This window comes from Ambystoma mexicanum, chromosome 4q, assembly GCF_040938575.1.
Source record: "Ambystoma mexicanum isolate Mex_15411 chromosome 4q, UKY_AmexF1_1, whole genome shotgun sequence".
Taxonomy (NCBI): domain Eukaryota; kingdom Metazoa; phylum Chordata; class Amphibia; order Caudata; family Ambystomatidae; genus Ambystoma; species Ambystoma mexicanum.
The window spans coordinates 902681061-902700115 of record NC_090928.1 but is presented as its reverse complement, the minus strand read 5'-3'; positions in this window follow the sequence as shown (position 1 = coordinate 902700115).

Below are 19055 nucleotides of genomic sequence, written 5' to 3'. Positions count from 1 at the left end.
TGCCACCTGACCATTTGGCAAGTATATTTTTTATTCTTCGGTGGACTTTCCACTCCCACTATGCTGGTTGGATGGCTATCCACATTAGGTTGTTTCTTGTTGGATGTGCAGGGGTATGAGAGCTTAGACTGCACCAAATGCAAAACTCACATCACCAGGCTGTCCACAACTCATGGTTAGTTGGGATGGCCGGGCTCCAATTCATGCCCACTTGATTCCTCCCACCACCTTCAGGCTCTTCTGCCTCTTCCTCCACCTCTCAACAGATTTAAGTTTTTCTCCTTTTCCTCACTCCTCTCCCCTCCATTCTCAGCTCTCAGCAGTCTAGCCTCCTTCCACCACTCCACTTGTACCTTCCTCCTCCTTTTTCCTTCCTACATCTCCTTATCTCTCACTGTCTCCTCCCACTGTCTCTCTGCTATCCAGGAGTGGTGTGCCGCCAACGACCTTTGCCTTAATGCCAGTAAGACTGAGATTCTACTTATCGGCACACCCACTCCCTCCTTCCCTGCAGCTCTCTGGCCGGCCTAAGAAGTCACACTACCAGCTACACCTCCTTAGAGGGATCCTTCCTTTCCTCTCCTTCCCCCAGAAGCTCACTGTCTCCAGAGCCCTGGTTCTCTCAAAGCTGGACTACTGCAACAGCCTTTATCTAAATCTTCCTGCCTCTACTCTTCGCCCTTTGCAACTCATCCAGAACAAGACTGCGAGACTTGTCCTTGGCCTCAAGCCCAAGGACCGTATCTCTCCAGGACTGAAATCACTGCACTGGCTCCCAGTGGCTGCGAGGATTAAGTTCAAATCCCTCTGTATTGTCCACAAGGCCTTCTGGGGCCTTGGGCCAAAATACCTTCAACTCTCTCTTCCTAAATATCTTCCTTCTCGAGCTCTTCGCTCATACGCCTCCAACTACCCCAGGGTCAGCCGCTTCTCCAAGCAACGAGCTGGGGGTAGATCTCTCTCCGCAGCAGGGGCCTCCCTCTAGAACAGCCTTCCTGCCTCCCTGAAAGTTGAGGAGAACCATCTCCGGTTACGGAAGCACCTCAAAACCTTCCTCTTTGCCTCCGCTTTCTCTCCCTCTCTCCCCTGCTAAAACCACTGAACCTGCACCAAATCTGCTACTGGACCACTCACCGATCTCGGTCCTTGGCCCAGCCAATCTTCCCTTGCACTGCCTACCTGCACCACGGGACTGTCTCTGTATCCCACAGCCCCTTCTCCCCGCACTTACCTTGCACTTGCCACCAGCTGGCCCTATTATTTATCTTGTATTCTACTAACCTTTACTGCACTTTCCTTGCACTTGCCACCAGCTGGCCCTTTTATTTATCTTGTATTCTACTAACCATATACAGCACTTTCCCCCTCTCCCCTTCCCCCTGCACTTTCCCAGTCCCCTCTACCCTTGCACTTGCGCGGTCTGAATGACACCTGGCCTAGTAGGATCGTTGTCTGTCCCCCCGTGTTCCCCCCCACCTCGTCGCGCCTTGAAACACTTGTGTATAGGCGCGTTACAAATGCCATATCATATCATATCACTTGCTTGCAGTCGGCCTCCAGCTTCCCACACTCCCCTTTCTTTTCCACCTTCCTTTAAACCGGTCCCCATATCAAAATTGGGCTATGATGGAGAAATTGTAGATGTCAGTGTGGGAAAGAGCATCAGTGCCTCTATTTGGTTGGGGGGCCAATCAAACAGATTCCTCATGTGTCCATGTTTGACCCTGGGTTGGGCCGCATATCCCTGCTTCAGAAGAATGAAAAAGAAGACTGCCTTCTTGGAGTCAGGCAGGTTCGTAACACGAGCTGCCTGAATCCAACATGGCGCCATAGTAGACCTCCAAGTAGGGATGCAGTGCCTCTTGCCATCCCCACACCACTGACCTAATTTTTAATTTCCCTCCACTGCTATTGGTAAGCTTATCGGTTTAACCCGGCAACTGTGTCCATGCATCTATTTGCTTGTTTCACTCTATTCTCTTCTTGAAAGAGACGTGGGTTAGGGCTTGTGAGCCATTTGCAAAATCCAAGGTATTTCTGTCTTTCCTGGAGCCTTACCATGTCCAATGTTTTGGGGTCACAGGAATAGGGAGGAGGTGCCTACCTGACCACAAGGTATATGGAGGAAAATAAGAGTTTATGAGCAATAAACGGCAACAAGACTCTGTACTTCTTCACGTGTACCTGTAAAGACAGATAGTGCCCCAACTCCATGAAATGTACATAAATTGCATTGAGGGACTGGTGGAAAAAATCCATTTATTCTTTATAACATTTTACAGTTGGAGCATTAGGTTCAGGGGCTTTGCTGCCAAGTGGAATTTGTTTATGGAAATACTTTCATCTGGGTGATAGGTACAAAAAGAATCTCTTAGCTCTGCATCTATCCATACCAGCACAATCTGGTCAAGATGATGAGCCAGCGGGGGAGGAGCAGAGCAGCGGGAAAAATGGATGAACCTTCACATCGTTCTGGTGGATGGTGTGGGTGTGGCAGCACATCCTTGAGAAGCTGAACTCCAGCATGCAGAATTTGAAGAGAAGGAAGGGTACTCCAAGTCAGCAAATCGATATTTTGGTGGAGTGGATTCCCTGGGTCCTTGGTGACCACTTACTACCTGCCCTGTCCACACACCCCGGCTGGTGTTGGTGGTGCCCCCCTAAACTCAAGCGGGATGGATCAGAAGAAGGTAGATATATCACTTAAAGATGCAAGAAGATTGTGGCTGCCAAGTATTGCAGGTCTACTTTGTCACACACAACATATAATATCAAGGTCCCTGTCCTGATAGTTAATTATCTGGACTGTGACTGGGCGAGGAGAGAACCTCTGTGCTGGACTGCGACCAAGAACTCTATGCATTCGTTCAACTTAGAAATGTTTGGAGAAGACATGGTATTTTTTATAGCTCTTGAGGCCCATTGGGCCCATCACAGAGGATTCAGGCAGTCCAAGCCTCAAGCCATTTCCAAGATCTTCGCTCTTAATGATTGCTACTGCAAGATCATTCTTAAGATTCCCAAAGTGGTCTGGAGGGGCATTACTGAATCATCATCATATCAACCCTACGTACTGCTTCATCCATTCCAGCATATAGTGTGGGGGGGTGGTTCAGAAATGAGAGGAGGACGTAAAGATGTGTTGTTTTCATTATCAGATATCTTTATTAAAACAAAGGGGTTGGATAAAGGCCTCTCCGTCCCTATCTTGAAGTTGGCTTCCCTACACAGGAAACTAAAACTAAAGATCAGTCAATGTCAAGTCATCAAACCTATAAACTGTCCTTGTGTCCAAAACATACAAATCTGACCCTCACACTAATATCAAACAACTAAGGGTGCAAGGAAAAAGTCTCTAATTTATTTTTGGCAAAAAGTATTTACACTAAAGCAATTGAATGAATTCAACAAAAACAATCTTTTCCATGAAGGAACCTTGGATGCAGAGGGTGGTTCCCTTCCCCTGGATATTTATGTAAGATGGCCGAAGTGTATTTTTCAAACAATTTCTTAAGGATGGCAAAAGGGTTTCCTTCAAACGACAGTTTCGTGAGGATGGCAAAAGTGTATTTTCCAAATAACAGTTCCTTAAGGATGTTAAAAGTGGTTCCTTCAAACAACAGTTTCTTAAGGGTGGCACAAGTCTTTTTCAAACAACGGTTCTTTATGAATAGCCAAAATGTCTCTTTCGAACAACAGTTTCCTTGGTTCGTTATAATCAGGTCATAAACATTCTTATGCAAACAATATGTTCCAGCTTTGGACTGCATTGTCAAAAGGCTTTAGTCAAACTAAAGCTTCTATCTTAAATGTCCCTGTTAAAGCTTTCATGGATCTCCTGGTATACCTTTTGGCTAGGGATCCCCTTATGGGCTCATCATGGTACTCTCCTGCCAGGTATCTTTCCCACATTCATTTTACAACATGCATGGATCTGCTAGTACACTTTCCTGCCCTGAATCCTCTTATGCGCTCTTCAGATCCCTAGTGTAATCTCCTGCCAGGTATCTTTCCCACACTCTTGTTACAATTTTCATATACTTTGGGTGGAGGCCTGGTGTACTCCCCTGCCAGGATTTCCCCCTTAAATGTTCTTTGCCTGATGTGCTCCTTTCACCAGAAATTATTTTCTGTTTCACTGTCTTTTTGTATAGCACAATTGCATTATTTCAATATTCTTCTACTTTGTTTGCTTGAGGTAATACTTGTTCTAACTTTCCCCGCACTGACATCTCATACGTGGGGACTTGTCAAGTTTTGCCGCTATACTTATTTCTGTAGTATTAATTTGCTTAAGGTAATACTTGCTCCAACATTCCTCACGTTGGCACCTCATTCATGGGGACTTGTTCAAGTTTTGCCTTTGCGTTTTATTTGCTCAGTATTCAAATGTTCTGTTTGAATTGATCTGTTTACATGCCTGTTGGCATGCTCCCAGTCCCCAATGCCTTTTGGTAGACTGACCGGTATCCTGCAGCAGTCCCGACCCGTAGCATGTTGCTGCGATGGAGCTGTCCCTAGGGATAGCCTCCATCGCACTACAGGGCTTCCTTCAGCATTCCTAGAAGCTCTGTGCTTTTCAGCCGACTTCTAACTGCGACCGGGATCAAAGGCTGCCCGCAGCATTTCTTCTGGCCTCGCACCACGCCGGTAAACTGCTATTCCAGCTCCCAAGCTGCTGCTTGGGAATGCCTGCATTCTCAATCGCTGATCTGCTCTTCCCGCTGCTTCTTCTCTGGATTTTGCATCCCATCGTCAAATGTTCTGTGCACTCGAAATCCATACAAACAATAAGTCTACATATTCAACTTGGTGTTTCTTTCAATCTGTACTAACTTCTTATTCCTCTTCCTCGTCTCAGTACTTGAGGCTTTATGAGAGTTGAAGTCCATTGATTCGGTGCGGTCAAACTAAGCAACCCGTATTCCAGGCAAGGCTTTTTTCATATTTGGCATGGCTGGAACTGCAACTGGGGTGCAGTGACCAGTTGGAGCTGAGCCTCTTTTTTGTTCTGTGTTAGCACCCTAATGGGTGCTGAGGTCCTGAAGAAAGTGGGTGTATTAAAATAAACCACTGAAACCAGTAGGCCAATTCAGACGTCGCAGTAAGAAAGGACCACACTAAATGTCCGGAGGTGACACAATATCATCCCGTAATTACCATATGTCGAATTCTGAAGGATGGATTACAAACTTCAATATGTTTTTTCCTGTGTTTAAATCATGTTTTATATGCCAATCAGGAAAAAGAGAATACCGTAAAATATTTCACATGCAAGGCCCTGAGCACCTGACTTGGGTTCAGAGTTAGAAAAGACATTCAGAATGGTGCCTTTTGATGTTATACAACATTTAACTGATTTCCCTATGTCATCCTTTTATGCCTTCTCGGGGTCTCCCCACTGTAACTGAGCTCCAGCCCACTGGTTAAACATGTTTTTGCCTTGAGGTGGGTGTTCAACCTCTAGATACTTTGGTGATGCTCTGCTTGTTTTCATATGGGTCCCAGAATTTATTCATCTGCTTCTGTGGCATCTCTGTCCCTGTTGTACCTAGTGTCCACTTGGACATACCTGGTGTACTCTCCTGCCAGGTACTATCACGCATAGGTTTATTCTAATGTTCGTGTCAGCGTATATGGTACTCCTGTTATCCCCTTGCACCCTTTGGGATGTGCTTATCTGGTTCACAAAGTTCGGATTAGGTTGCACGATTCTTCTTCTATCCCCTTGGGCTTTCCGGGATTGTTACGCTCACCTGGCTCCCACAGGGGCGTCGATCTGAACTGGACAGCTGCGGTCTCCACCAATGTGACGCGTAGTGCCGAGATGACAGACTGGACTGGCCCACCTAGCTTCGTTTGCTTGGCCCGAAGGAGTATTCTTCTGCAAATGGAGAAAGGGAATTAACCACCCGTGGAGTTGAGTGTTACCCCCCACCCCCGCTGTTCTCCCCACTGATCACCTTTAATGTCCCCTCTTATAGTCTCACCTGATGGTTTGGAAAGATGAGCTCTCCATCCTGCATGGAGCGCAGGGGCGCGTAGATAACCAGTTGCTTCACTGGTTCGAAGGAATTGGCGAGTTCCAGAACAATACTGACTCTGAGATTTCCGGCGAGACGCTAAGTATATAGTTCGTAAGAGTTCAAATGTCTGACTTTCACTCTTGTCCGATTCCTTGCAGGTTGCAGCTTGACCCTAGCGAAGAGTTCCTCATGGCAGCCGGTAACATTCAGGTAACGATTTGTATTATCCAACACAGTTCGATAAAATAATGTCAGTATGTAACCTGTTGCTTTCTCCCTTATTCAGGTGCTGAGAGAAATTATGAAGTCTCAGGGAATAATGCCTCCGGCGGTAAAATTAGGTAAGTCTATTGTGGTGAGAATGATTCCCCTTGTTTGTCCCTTTATTTCACCTTGCTGTCCTTTTGTTCAACTTAGAAGCCGGGGTACGGCGAAGATGCGGTGGAGGCTGCGCCGACCCATGAAGAGGAATAGTACCCCCGGCGGTAAAATCAGGTAAGTCTATGGGGGGTAACTAATATTGCCTCTGTTTATTCCCTTGGCTCACCTTGCTGTTCTTGTGTTCCCCTCAGGTGCCGGAGTGCGGCGGGAACATGCAGAAGGATGCGGTGGATAGTGAAGATGCTGCGAAGGCCGGTGAGTTCAGCGCGGCGCTGCAGCAGGCGAGGCGACGCGCATAAAATAACTTCTTTCTTCCAGCTCGAAGGCGTGGTGGGTTGGGAATTCAGGTAAGGATCAAAGGTATTGCTCTTGTTCTAACCTTTTCTCCTTCTTTCTCCCTTTTTCTAGGAGCTCCAGACTCGAGGTGGGCGTGGCAGAAGACTGGATGCAGACTTGCAGGCACGGTGAGCATTACGCTGCTGGATGCAGAATAACGCAAAGCGTGTGCTTCCCGTGTAGCTCCTGAGGATCCGACAGATGATCCGAAAAAACTACCTTTGAAAATGCGCCACGGGTTCCAGAATTGATCACACACGCACGGGAATGTATGCTCTGCTCATTGTGTAAAGATCGAGAGAATCGCAAGCGGGACTCTGGAGAAATTGCTCAACGAACGACGGTGGCAGTTTGGTCCATTGTCACACAAGATGGCCGACAACAAAGGAAACGACACTGGGGTACCTGAAGAGGACGAATAGAGGCGGCGGCCACCAGGAAAGAACGGCAATGGCGAGGTGAAGACGGAACAAAACCCCTGGTGGCTGTGGGCCTTGGGTTGTGGAGGCTTGGGGGTTGGCCCGGACGGCAGGGGCCCGAGGGCAACAGAGGTGTGAAAATGCAGGCCGCACCACGACAAGCACGAGCGGCGCTCGCTCGGCATTGATCAGCAACTAGCAGCGGTGAGAGGCTGTCGGAACTGCCTTGAGATCACCACGACGGTCGGTGAAGAGCGGAAATTACAGTTGGAAAGACACTCGGACGCTAGGGAGACCCAACGGAGATTGGAATATGGTGGCGCGAGGGGCCGTGGGCAAGAATAAGAACAAACAACCCACGATGGACATTTTTCAAAAACACAGCAGTCTCCTGCGGCCAGCGCAACCAAAGACCCGGTGGCACAGGCTGAGGGCGCCACAGCGGCTGATAATCATCAGATTTTAGAATCCATCACAGAGATGAAGGAATCTTGGGGGGTTGCGATGATGGACCTATGCACTTCCCTGGAAGCTAAAATCGAAGCAGTGGGCATCAAAGTCTCCCTGCTGAGACAAGATGTCAGGGGACTGGCGGAACGCACAAGCTGCCTGGAGGGTGCGGTGAAATCTAACACAGACACCAGCACCAACAATGCATAGGAGATCCATGTCCTTAAACAAAAAGTGGCCAACTTGGAGTCTCGAGCAGAAGAAGCAGAGGGTAGAGCGAGGAGAAACAATATTCGCGTGGTGGGCTTGCCAGAAGGCGAAGAAGGCCAGGACCCGACTGATTACATTGAGAACTTACTCCTACAAGCAATTGGGGCCGGTACACTCTCGCAGGGTCTTGCGGTGGAGCACGCACATAGGGCCCTTATGAGGAAGCCGAGACCAGGGGCCCCTCCACGAGCGATAATTGCTAAAATACTGAACTATAAAGACCACGAGAAAATATTGGAATATTTTCGGAAAGGCGGAACAATTGAGAGGGCCTCGAGTACTATCACGGCATACCCGGACTATACTATGCTGGTCCAAAGGCAGCGGTACAGCTATGTTACTATCAAAAGGAAGCTACGGGCTGCTGGGATGAAATATATGCTGCTGTACCCTGCGAAACTGAAGGTCGTACATAAGGGCAAATTGCATTTTTTTTAACACTCCGGAAGAAGCAACAATATGGCTGGATCTTCAGGGCTGCCCGGATCAAGACATGGAAGAGACACAAAATGGACGCGAAAAGTGACTCAGATACGGTATGCATACTGCCAGGGCGGTGAGCGAACTTCCCGAGGGCGCCTAGGCGAAGGCTGAGAACGATGAGCCTGGCTGTAGGAGGCTGATGTTCGATTACATATTGCTGATTGTGAGAGACTTGATGGACTGGAATATAATGGCAGTTACATATATTTAATTTGTTTGGCAATGTGTAGTTGATGGATGTGCTATGGGAGCGCAGGGCGGAAGTACCCTACCCCTCGAATTATAGTTGTAGTTGTAGTAGGTTGGCCACTAGGGCGGCCTCACCCTGCGGAGCTTCGAGTACAGGCGAAAGCCGGAAAGAGCTAGATGCGGGGGAGCCTGAGATCCAGGGATGGAGCTGGGAAACGGTTGGGGGGTAGAGTGTTGGGCAAGGGATGGGAGGCGGGGGGGAGAGGGAACGGGAAGTTTGGTGTGTTTTTGGTTAAAGGGGTTTTAGAATGGGATGCAAGCCTATATGGAGTGGATTGGAACTTGAAGCTAAACGATACCTGGGGGGGAGGGAACGGGACTATACCAGGCCATGGGGGACCTTAAAATACTCACATGGAATGTGCGGGGGCTTAACAGCTATTTAAAAAGGAACAAGGTTATGCTGTATCTGCGTGCAGGCAGAAAATAGACATTGCATTGCTGCAGGAAACCCACCTCACATGTGAGAGGATGGACATGATTGCGGGAAAGTGGAAAGGGGTGTTGGTGGGCTCGTCTTACTCGGCCTACGCAAGAGGAGTACTTATATGGGTAGCGCCACATGTCCCGTTTCAGCGGTTGCAAGTGGTGGCTGAGACAGACGGGAGGATGGTTATGCTGAGGGGATTGGTAGATAAGTATTGTTAACACGTACGCCCCGAACCAAAACACAGCGGCGTACATTAGGGCACTGAGTGCGAATCTGAGCGGGTGTGTGGGTAGCGCGGTGATCTGGGGAGGGGACTTCAACTGCGTACTGAACCCGAGGGTGGATAGATCGGATGGGAAATTAGATAGAACGGCCCCTGCAGCCAGGGCGCTACAGACACTGCTTGATGGCTTTGGGCTGGAAGATGCATGGAGAGTGTGGCACCCTGGGGAAAGGCAATATTCACATTACTCGGCCCCACAGCAGTTATCAACGAGGCTGGACTATGTCTTTGCATCACCTGACATGATGGCGGAGATGGCATACATAGAGTACAGGGCCAGGGTCCTCTCGGACCACTCGCCCCTGATTCTTGCATGGCAATATTGCCCTCCCGAGGGCGAGGATCCTGACATGGTGCCTACGAGCGGAGGCGTTGAGGGACCCCTTCTTCAGAGAGGACTTGCGGGAGGAGATAGTAAACTATTTCGAAACCAACACTGGGAGTGTGGACTCGGCGGGGACATTATGGGAGGTCTTTAAGGTTGTCGTGAGGGGGGCGGCCATGGCGAAATCCAAGGGCCTACGGGGGGGGTTTCGGCTGAACTGAGGGAGACGGAAGCAAAATTGGAAGAGGCCTTAAAAGCTGGGGATGATACAGCGGGGAAACTAGATTTGATACTTAAGCTACAGCACAAATGTGTGGAATATTGGGAGAGGTTGTGTAACCTTAATTATAAAAGGTACATAGAGAGACAGCATGCGGGAGGCGATAAACTGGGGAGGCTTTTGGCGTGTTTATATTAGAGCGAGACCCCCAGAGCCACAATTAGAACTATAGAGAGGGAAGATGGTAGCGTAGAAGGGAGTTAATCAAGCGTTTGTGGATTCCTATAAAGGGTTATACGGGGAAGACAGGGAAAGCAGCCGTGTAATGATAGAGGAAACGCTGGAGGCTATGGGGCTGCCCAAGATAAGCGAGGAGGAAAGAGAGGAATTGGACTCCCCAATTACCCTGGAAGAACTGGGGGAGGTGGTGAGGCAGTTGCCTACTAATAAGACCCCGGGGACAGATGGGCTCCCAAGCAAATTTTATAAGGTATATATAGAAGAGGTCCTCCCCCCGCTGCTAGAAATGATAAACGAAGCATTCGAAATGGGCCGCTTACCGGAGTCACTGAGAGAGGCTGTTATAGTACCTCTCCCTAAACCGAATAAACCTGGGCATAGCTGCGGCTCCTTTGGACCTGTGTCGATGCTCAACCAAGAAGGCAAGATATTGACTGCAGTCCTGGCGAATAGACTGAAGAGGGTCATTAGCAAGTTAATACATCCGGATCAAACGGGCTATGTCCCCCATAGAAACATCACCAATAATCATATGCGACTCCAGAGGATCATTGAGTTTGGCAGTGGAAGGGATGAGGAAATGGCAATCGTGTCCTTGGATGCAATCAAGGCCTTTGACTCTGCCAAGTGGCCGTGGCTGCTGGCGGCCCTGAAACAATATGGGTTAGGGCCTGGCTATGTGAGGTGGGCGAAGATTTCGTACAGTGAACCGCTGGCTAGAGTTAAGACAGGATCTGTGATTTCAGAGAGGTGGCAGCTTAGCAGGGGTACTAGACAGGGATGCCCGGGGTCTCCTAAACTCTACATACTGGCCCTGGAACCTCTTGAGATCTATCTGCGGCAACAATATGACACTATAGGCTTTGAGGTGAAAGGGGAGTGGCACCTGATTTCCCTATACGCAGATGACATGCTACTGTACCTACGATTCCCAGAAGAAAATCTCCCGTACATCCTAGAAGTGATGGAGAGATATGCTGTGTTGTCTGGTATAGCAGTGAATCCCCAGAAGTCCAGCATGTTCCCATTGGGAGGGTACAAGGGGATTCCATCGGAGCGATTACCTGTATTGCAAGTGCCATGGGCGGTTTGCACGTTTCGGTACTTGGGGATTAATATATACCACACTGTGGACGATGAGCACAAGTGTAACACAGAAGTAGCCATTAGAAACATCGAGAAGTGCATGCGGTTTTGGGCGAAGCTGCCTCTGGCGATGATGGGAAGGGGAGCGATGCTAAAGATGGTGGTCCTGCCGAGGCTCCTACATTACTTCGGGAATATACCGTACCTGATTCCTAGGGGGTTTTTCACTAAACTAAATAGCATGTGTAGGGACTTTCTGTGGCACGGCACGCGAAACAGAGTGGCGTTGTGGGAGCTTCAGAACTTCCATGACAAAGGGGGAATTAAGCTGCCCAACTACGAGGCGTACTATGTGGCGAGCCAGTTGCAGTATATTGCCAAATGGCTATCTGATGAAGAGACCTCCGAACACAGGTTGCTTGGGCGGGATTGTGCACCTTTTTATCTGAAAGAAGTCATGTGTGCACCCAGAGCGGAAATGGCGGGGCGCCCTAAAATGATGCTACTAGGGTGGAAGGTGTGGCGCAGGGCATTCCAAATGATGGGGGACCCGTCCCCATGCTCACCGCAGATGCCATTGGTAGTATTGACAGGGACGGACGCTCAGCTGCGACTGATACTCTGGACCCAATGGGAACCTGGCTGGGGTGGCAACGATGTGGGACATCTGGCAGGAGGGCTCTAGTGTTACTTTTGAGGGGCTATGGGAAGTAGCTGGGTTGCATGAAGGCCAGTACATTATGTACCACAGAATGGTGCAGAGGATTAAGAGAACATGGCCTGAAACTGTGCTGGGGGAAGAATTGGACGCCACCATAGACGTGATATATGATATAGCTGAGGGGGGTCATGCGATTTCCAGACTGTATGAGAGGTTGATGTCTAAAGTGGGGAAGGAGGTCACGCAGTTGAGAATGGACTGGGAAACGGAGGTTGGGGCCCAAATGGGAGATGGGATGTGGAAAAGGGCGCAGGGGTATCATAAGAAGGTGTCTAGAAACGCGAGGCTCAAACAGATACAGTTGTAAATAACACACAGGGCTTACATGACACCTTGGAGGATATCAAGGTTTGAGAATGCAGGTCGGCAAGCATGCCCCAAATGTGACGAAGAGAACGCGGGCATGGTGCATATGTTCTGGTCATGCCCGATCATAGAGAGGTTTTTGGAGGGGTGTAAAGGAGAAACTAGAAGGAAGAGGGGTCAAGATGGTAGTGGATACGGTGTCGGCCTGTCTGCTGGGGGGGTTCCCAAGACCACAGAAACTCAGGCACGTAAGCAAACTAAGGAACCTGGCTTATGTGCTAGCAAAAAGGAGGATTGCCATGGGATGGAAGTCATGCCATGTGCCGAGGATGGAGGTGTGGTGGAAGGACTTCCAAAAATGGGCAGAAGCCGAAACCACGGCATGGCAAGAAGCGTGTGGCAATGGGGGGGAGGAGGAGAAGGAGTCCCTTATGGCCTGGAAATCACTGATAGCTGGACTGTTTGGGTCATTGGACGACCCGACTGAGCCTGTGGAGGAGGTGACCGAACCACAGGTTGTGGAAACTGAAGGTTCAATGCAATAGACTCGCAAGGGGGGTGGGGTAGAGGGAGTAGTGGTTAGGAAGTTAAAGAAAAGTGTATTGAAACTGTTGGAACATGCACTATTTGTTTGGTTTATTGTTTGTTTGTAAAATCTAATAAAAACTTTAAAAAAAAATGCTTACAAGGCTTCTCAATGTTTCCAGCTCCCTCAATGTCCCCACAACCAGTCTGACCTTTTCCCTATCATTTGGTAGTCGTACAGCGGTCTGCTGTCTCTTCGAGAGGTAGAGCAGAGCTTCTCTGCTGCTGCCGCGTTCAGTGTTCTCTACCATGTGGCTCAGCGCAACTCTAGACTGTTCTTTGCATCTCCGGCTGATTCGCTAAGATCTCTTGTACCGTCACAACTCTTCGTGCCTCAGTTTACAACATTCGGGTCCTCCGCCACGGAATGAGCATCTCGCTCCCTGCTCCTCCAGGACTGGAACGACCTGACTACCTTTCTTTGCAATGAGCCTCCAGTCCACTCCCAGGTTTCCAAGGGAGGATCTGCTTCCTGGTTCCTCCAGGCAGGGTTAGGCTCTCTGCCAGGTCCTTTGGAAAGGGATTCTCCTGGGTTCCCCCCAGGCCTTAGCACTTTGCCAGCTTGCCAAGGTTCCCCCTTTTTCTGACAGAGCCCCTGGTCCACAGCCTCTTCTCCTGTAGCATGAGTTTCCTGCTCCTTGCCCCTCCATGCAGTGCTTGACCACATTTCCAGGTTTCCCATCTATATTTCTAGTCTAGATGGACCAATCAGAAACCAGTAACCACTAGACTGTTCCTTGAGGTTCTCAAAAGTGATCCTCATGCTCCCGCGTTTTTCCCTCATCACAGTACTGATCTTCCAGCTCTGTTGTGTGTCATTGGAGTGCCTCCTCGTCATAGTATTAGGGAATGGTTCTTCACTAGGGTAACTCCTATTCTTCCTCATCCCAGTACATACTGGGGGAATGTTAGGGTGGCAATACCTTATGACCCTATTAGAGAAGGGACTATTATGTTTGTAAAAAGGGGGTATAGGGTCAGGTGACTGGTGGGGATACAGTGTTCTCACGATATGGTCGTCACTGGTCCCACAGGGGGTACCCCTCCCATGAGATCCACCCAGTGAGTACCACCCCCATGGGGACTATCGGGTAGCGGCCTCACCACCCTGGCCTCATAGGAAGGGGCTCTCCCTATGGAAACAGTGACGATACCCTTGGATTCGTCACACACCCCAACAAAATAGTAATTTGTTGGCATGGATTAGGTTAAAGGGGTTAAAAGTGTCTGTTTAACAAACTGGGGAGGATTGAAAGCATCAATTTCCCCCAAGGAAAGCATAGTGAACAGTTGTGGGAACTAGAAAATTAAGGACTTATATGCACAAAATCAGTTTAGTGATGAAAAATGTCTGTAATCCCATTAACGCTGCATTAGCACACCACCGAACTCCGAGCAAGGCGGTAAAATGGAGGATTCACCTCCAGTAAAAAGCCTGAGGTAGATCCTGCATGTTACTTAAAATAACCGGCGGATTTGCTGCACAGAATTACTGCTCACTGTGTGAATCCACCAAAAAAAACAGAGTCCTAAGAACTCAAAAATGGGAATTTAAACCGCCATACAATCACTCATAATCCTGTCATAAAGCCACGGGATCGAGTAGTGGTAATGGTAAATTAATTTGGTGATACATCAGCAGAGTCAATTTGCCCCCATCCGTGAGTCCTTGTCTTGCAGATTATATTGAATTAACCTGTACTTAGATACGTGGAATACTTTGGGCTGGCCTTTATTAATGTTGCTGAAAGTAAGCATTCATTGTTACTAAAAAAATAATAAAGGCAGCATGGCCCAATTTTTTAACAAACAATATTTATTGATGGGATTTGGATATTACGACTCCAAAATTATTGCAAACTTTAAAATGCGGTGATTCAGGGAGGTCTTTTTCTGCCCACATGGATGTAAAACAGAATATTACCACTTTCTCAAAAGGGAGCAGAAACTCAACATGCACTTGCCGTCTCATATCCCTGATCGACTGTACCTTTAAGATATTGGTGAAAATATTGCTAGCAAGGATTCATATGTGTATATAAATGAAAGGAATTCTAGCAGAAGCCCAAATGGTATTCTGAACAAGCATTAGTATGATAGATCAATCAATCCGACACTCTTTGATGATATTCCATAATGATAATATGACATTGGTACAATACGGTATAAGTGGCAAGCTTACTAGACTGATCAAGATAACTCTCAGTGCAAAACAGGGGTGTGTACTGGCCTCGACATCGTTCAACCACTTTGGAAATTACACAAATAAATACGTAAAGGTTCTAAGGCTGGAAGAGCCATCAATGGGTGGGGGTCAGGCTACCCTCTCTTGCTCTTTGCAGACAATGCAGTACTTTCAGCAAACACAAAATTCTCATTGAGGGTTCAGATAAATTGTACATAGGCTTATTGCAAAATAATGAATTGGTCATACACATCAAAAACGAAGAAAGTGGCAATGGGAAGTAAAAGCAAACCAAAGGAACTTTACCTAAACCATCTAATTGATGGTAAACCAGTGGAATGGGTTTTGTATTTTGGGTACCTTTTTGAACATTACAAGTAGTGAAGAGTAGTAGTTTTTGTTAATCTCTGAGAACCGCAGGAGAGACTCGAATTTTCAAAGAAGCTTATAGATACAAGAGACACACACCGTCTCTGAGATGTGCGGTCTCATGGACAGGAGAGTGGCATATCCTCTCCCAAAGATGCAACAGTTGACTCTGGATGTTCTTCTCCGAGACGGTTCTCAATGAATTAAAAGAAATGCCCGGAGCTCTTCAGAATATGAGAGCATATAATCCAAGAATGCAGCGTGTTTAAAGAGATTTGTGAAGCTGGGATTTATGCAACAGGTTGTAGGCTTAGTGGACTTTAATTACCAGAAGCACCTGAGATCAGTTGTTTGGGAAATGAAAGTCCAGGTGGGGCATATTTAATGACACACACAACCTTTACATTATCTTTGTGTAGATGTGAGTTGTTGTCCTTTTTAGAAACAGTGCAAGGGATTTTAGTATCCTCACTCTGTGTTCATCCATGATTTTGTACTCTCCCTAGAGAACAAGTCTCTCCTGCAGTGAGGGTATTTCACTGGCTTCCCGTCAGCGTACGGACCTCCTTCAAAGCCATGTGCATTACCCACCATGCCATCCATAAGAAAGGCCCTGAATTCCTCCAAAACAAACTCACATGCTACCAGTCCACCCGAATCCTCATATCAGGTTCAGCACACCTCCTGGTAGTCCCAACCTTCAAGTTCTCCAGACTAGGAGGAGCCTGCTTCTCCACCCTTGCACCCACCTTCTGGAACTCCCTTCCCCTCACTCTCCTTTTCATAGACGATCAACTGGCCTTTAGGAAGGCCCTTAATACATGGCTGTTCCCTCCCTCATCCTGAACCCCTCAGTGTCCCCCAAACACACTAGCACCAACCAGCAGTCAGACCCCCTCCCATGCCTACTCCCTCCCGTCTGTCTGCCATTCAGCTACCTTGCCTCGTCTCTCATTTATCTTCTGAGCTCTGCCCCCAGACACTTCCTGAGCCACTCCCCCCCCACCCGGAGGAGTCAAGAGGGCATCCAGTGACTTGCACATGATAAGAATTCTGAAAGTGGGCCGGGTTTGTGCACTCGTGGGTGGGCAATGTATCGCACTTAAACACACCCTTAGGTCAAGCAATTGGATCCATTTGGAGGAGGATAATCAGTTGCACTTGAATCATCATTTGGAGTAAGCACTGTATGTAACTCTAAAGCATATGAGGGTGAGCCTTGCCACTGCAACTAGACACTTAAGGTGGGAATTTGTCGCACTTGAAGGACCTGGGGATGGAAGATCCACACAGAGGGTGGGAATTTATTTCACTTGGATCTTATGTGAGATTAAGCACTGCTCTTTGTACCTAGATGGAATCCAGGGGGTAGACAATGTGGAATGTATAGCTAGCCCATTTATTCCTTTCGCACTATGCACCTTCGAAACGTATCCGAAGGCACAGCCTCACTCCCACACACGCATATAACTGTTGCACAACACCCCTGCCATAAGAATGAAGCTACCTTTCATGACAAAAGAATTCGACCTATAGCTCCTCACATAACTTTTTCTATCCTCTTACAGACACCATTCTGCTTAGCTACTAGTATACCTCCTTCCACATGCAATTCAGACATGGGTGACTAGCAGGGTCTTGGCCACCCTCTCATAACTTTAATGGCCAAAATCCACAGACGCGCATAATAGCACGTCCCAATTTTCCCATACGTCCCTCTTTGGGTATTCAACCACCAACGTGCTGGGACCATAATTATGGTGAAAGGTGCTATACAAATGACAAAAATGAATGAATGAAGAAGGAAATTAATACATTTTGAAGATTGCGTTCAGGAAAATATTGCATGAGATGAGCTATTTCATAGACTCTATGGGCCTCATTACGAGGTGGGCGGTAAGGGATTACCGGCACCGGTAAGGGCACTGGTGCCGGTAATCCCTTACCGCCCTACTATGAGTTCCCTTTGCGGGTCCTTCCTTAACGCCTGGTTTTTGCAGGCATTAAGGACGGGACCCGCAAAGGGACACTGGGGTCAATAACAGTACCACAATTTGCGGAACCGTTATTGCCGCCTTCCCCCTTCCCATTAAGCCCTATGGGGTCTCAAATGGGAATGGGAAATGGCCCTGGTGAATGGGGAATTACCGGTCCCTCCAACCTCGGAATAGACCGGTAATTGCTCCATTCACCAGGCCGGACTTGGAACGAGTTTGGAGGCAGCCATGCCGCAAATAGCGGCATGGTTACCTCCAACCTCGTAATGAGCCCCTATCACTCATTCTCATCCATGTATGTGTTATATAAAAAGATGTGATTGTGTTGTTAATTGTACCAAATATTTTACATTTTCTTGTGTTAAGTCTTCTACCAAATCTCTAATTTCTTCAGGTAAAAAAATCATAACATTTTTAAGAATTGCAAGAGGAAACAAGCAGGCTATTATCACAGCCAACTCCACAGCCTACAATTTGAGGATCATGAACGCCAAGTCCAATACCCAAGAAACCTTTAAGATTCTCAGGGAGCTGAAAACATCCTCTACCTCCCCTCCCCCACCACTATCATCAAAGATGAACTGTGGTGCTCAAACATACAGGGTGACATGCAGGTGGAAATGACCTCATTACAGGAGAAAATTGTGCTCAAACAAGCGATCATTAAAAATACTAGCACGCCCTTTCCCCCGCCACTCTCCTCCAACCCTCACACCCCACTTGTCGCTTCAGAGAAATCACTGAGACAGAAACCTCCCTTAAGCTCAAAAGTCTAATGCCCTCTAGGTGCAATGGGGATGTCTGTCCAGCCACCATCATTAAAGACTGCTCTGAAGCTCTAGCACCCTTCATCACTAGGTTCATCAACGCCCTTTCACGTTCAATTTAGTCCTAGCCAGCTTGAAAGAATCCTGGGTCCTCCCCCTATTGATAAAACTAACCCTAGACCAACAACTACTGCCCAATAACCACAGTCCCCTTCCTTCTAAAGATTCTGGACAGGCCAGCCTACAACCAAATACAGCTATTCTTGGAAACTAATAATATCCTAGGAGCACGACAATCAGTATGCAGGCCCGGACAAGGCACTGAAACAGCCCTTCTAAACTTGAAGAACCAACATCACAATCTCAGAGACGAGGGGAAGCCTGCTCTTCTCCTCCTCCTCCTCCTGGACCTATCAGTGGCTTTTGATTTAGTGGACCACAGAACACTATGTCACCACCTCATGGCAGCCGCAAACTTCTCCCAAGAATCCACTACCTGGGTTGCCTCTTTTCTCGAAGGAAGATCGATGAGAGTCTTCTCAGGAACAGCTACCGCCCAACCTCCCCTTATCCCTCAAGGATCCTGTGTCTCTCCTACCCTATACAATATTTTCACCAAACCCCTCGTTGACCTCCTGGACTCCATCTGCATCTACTACACTAATTATGCCAATGACACCCAGATCCTCCACCCTTGCCATCAACAAAATGTACTTGACAATCCAAGCCTGGGAGGGGTCCAAACCTCTTATGCCTTAACGACGACTAGACAGAGATCTTACTGGTTGGCTCCTCAGGAACGCTGAAGAAGCTTAACTCTCAATTCTCTTCTTTCATGATTGACGGAATTCGGATTCCTGTCTCACCCTCAGTAAAAACGCTTGTGGTCCATCTTGACGCCACTCTCTCCCTCACGTGGCAAGTGAA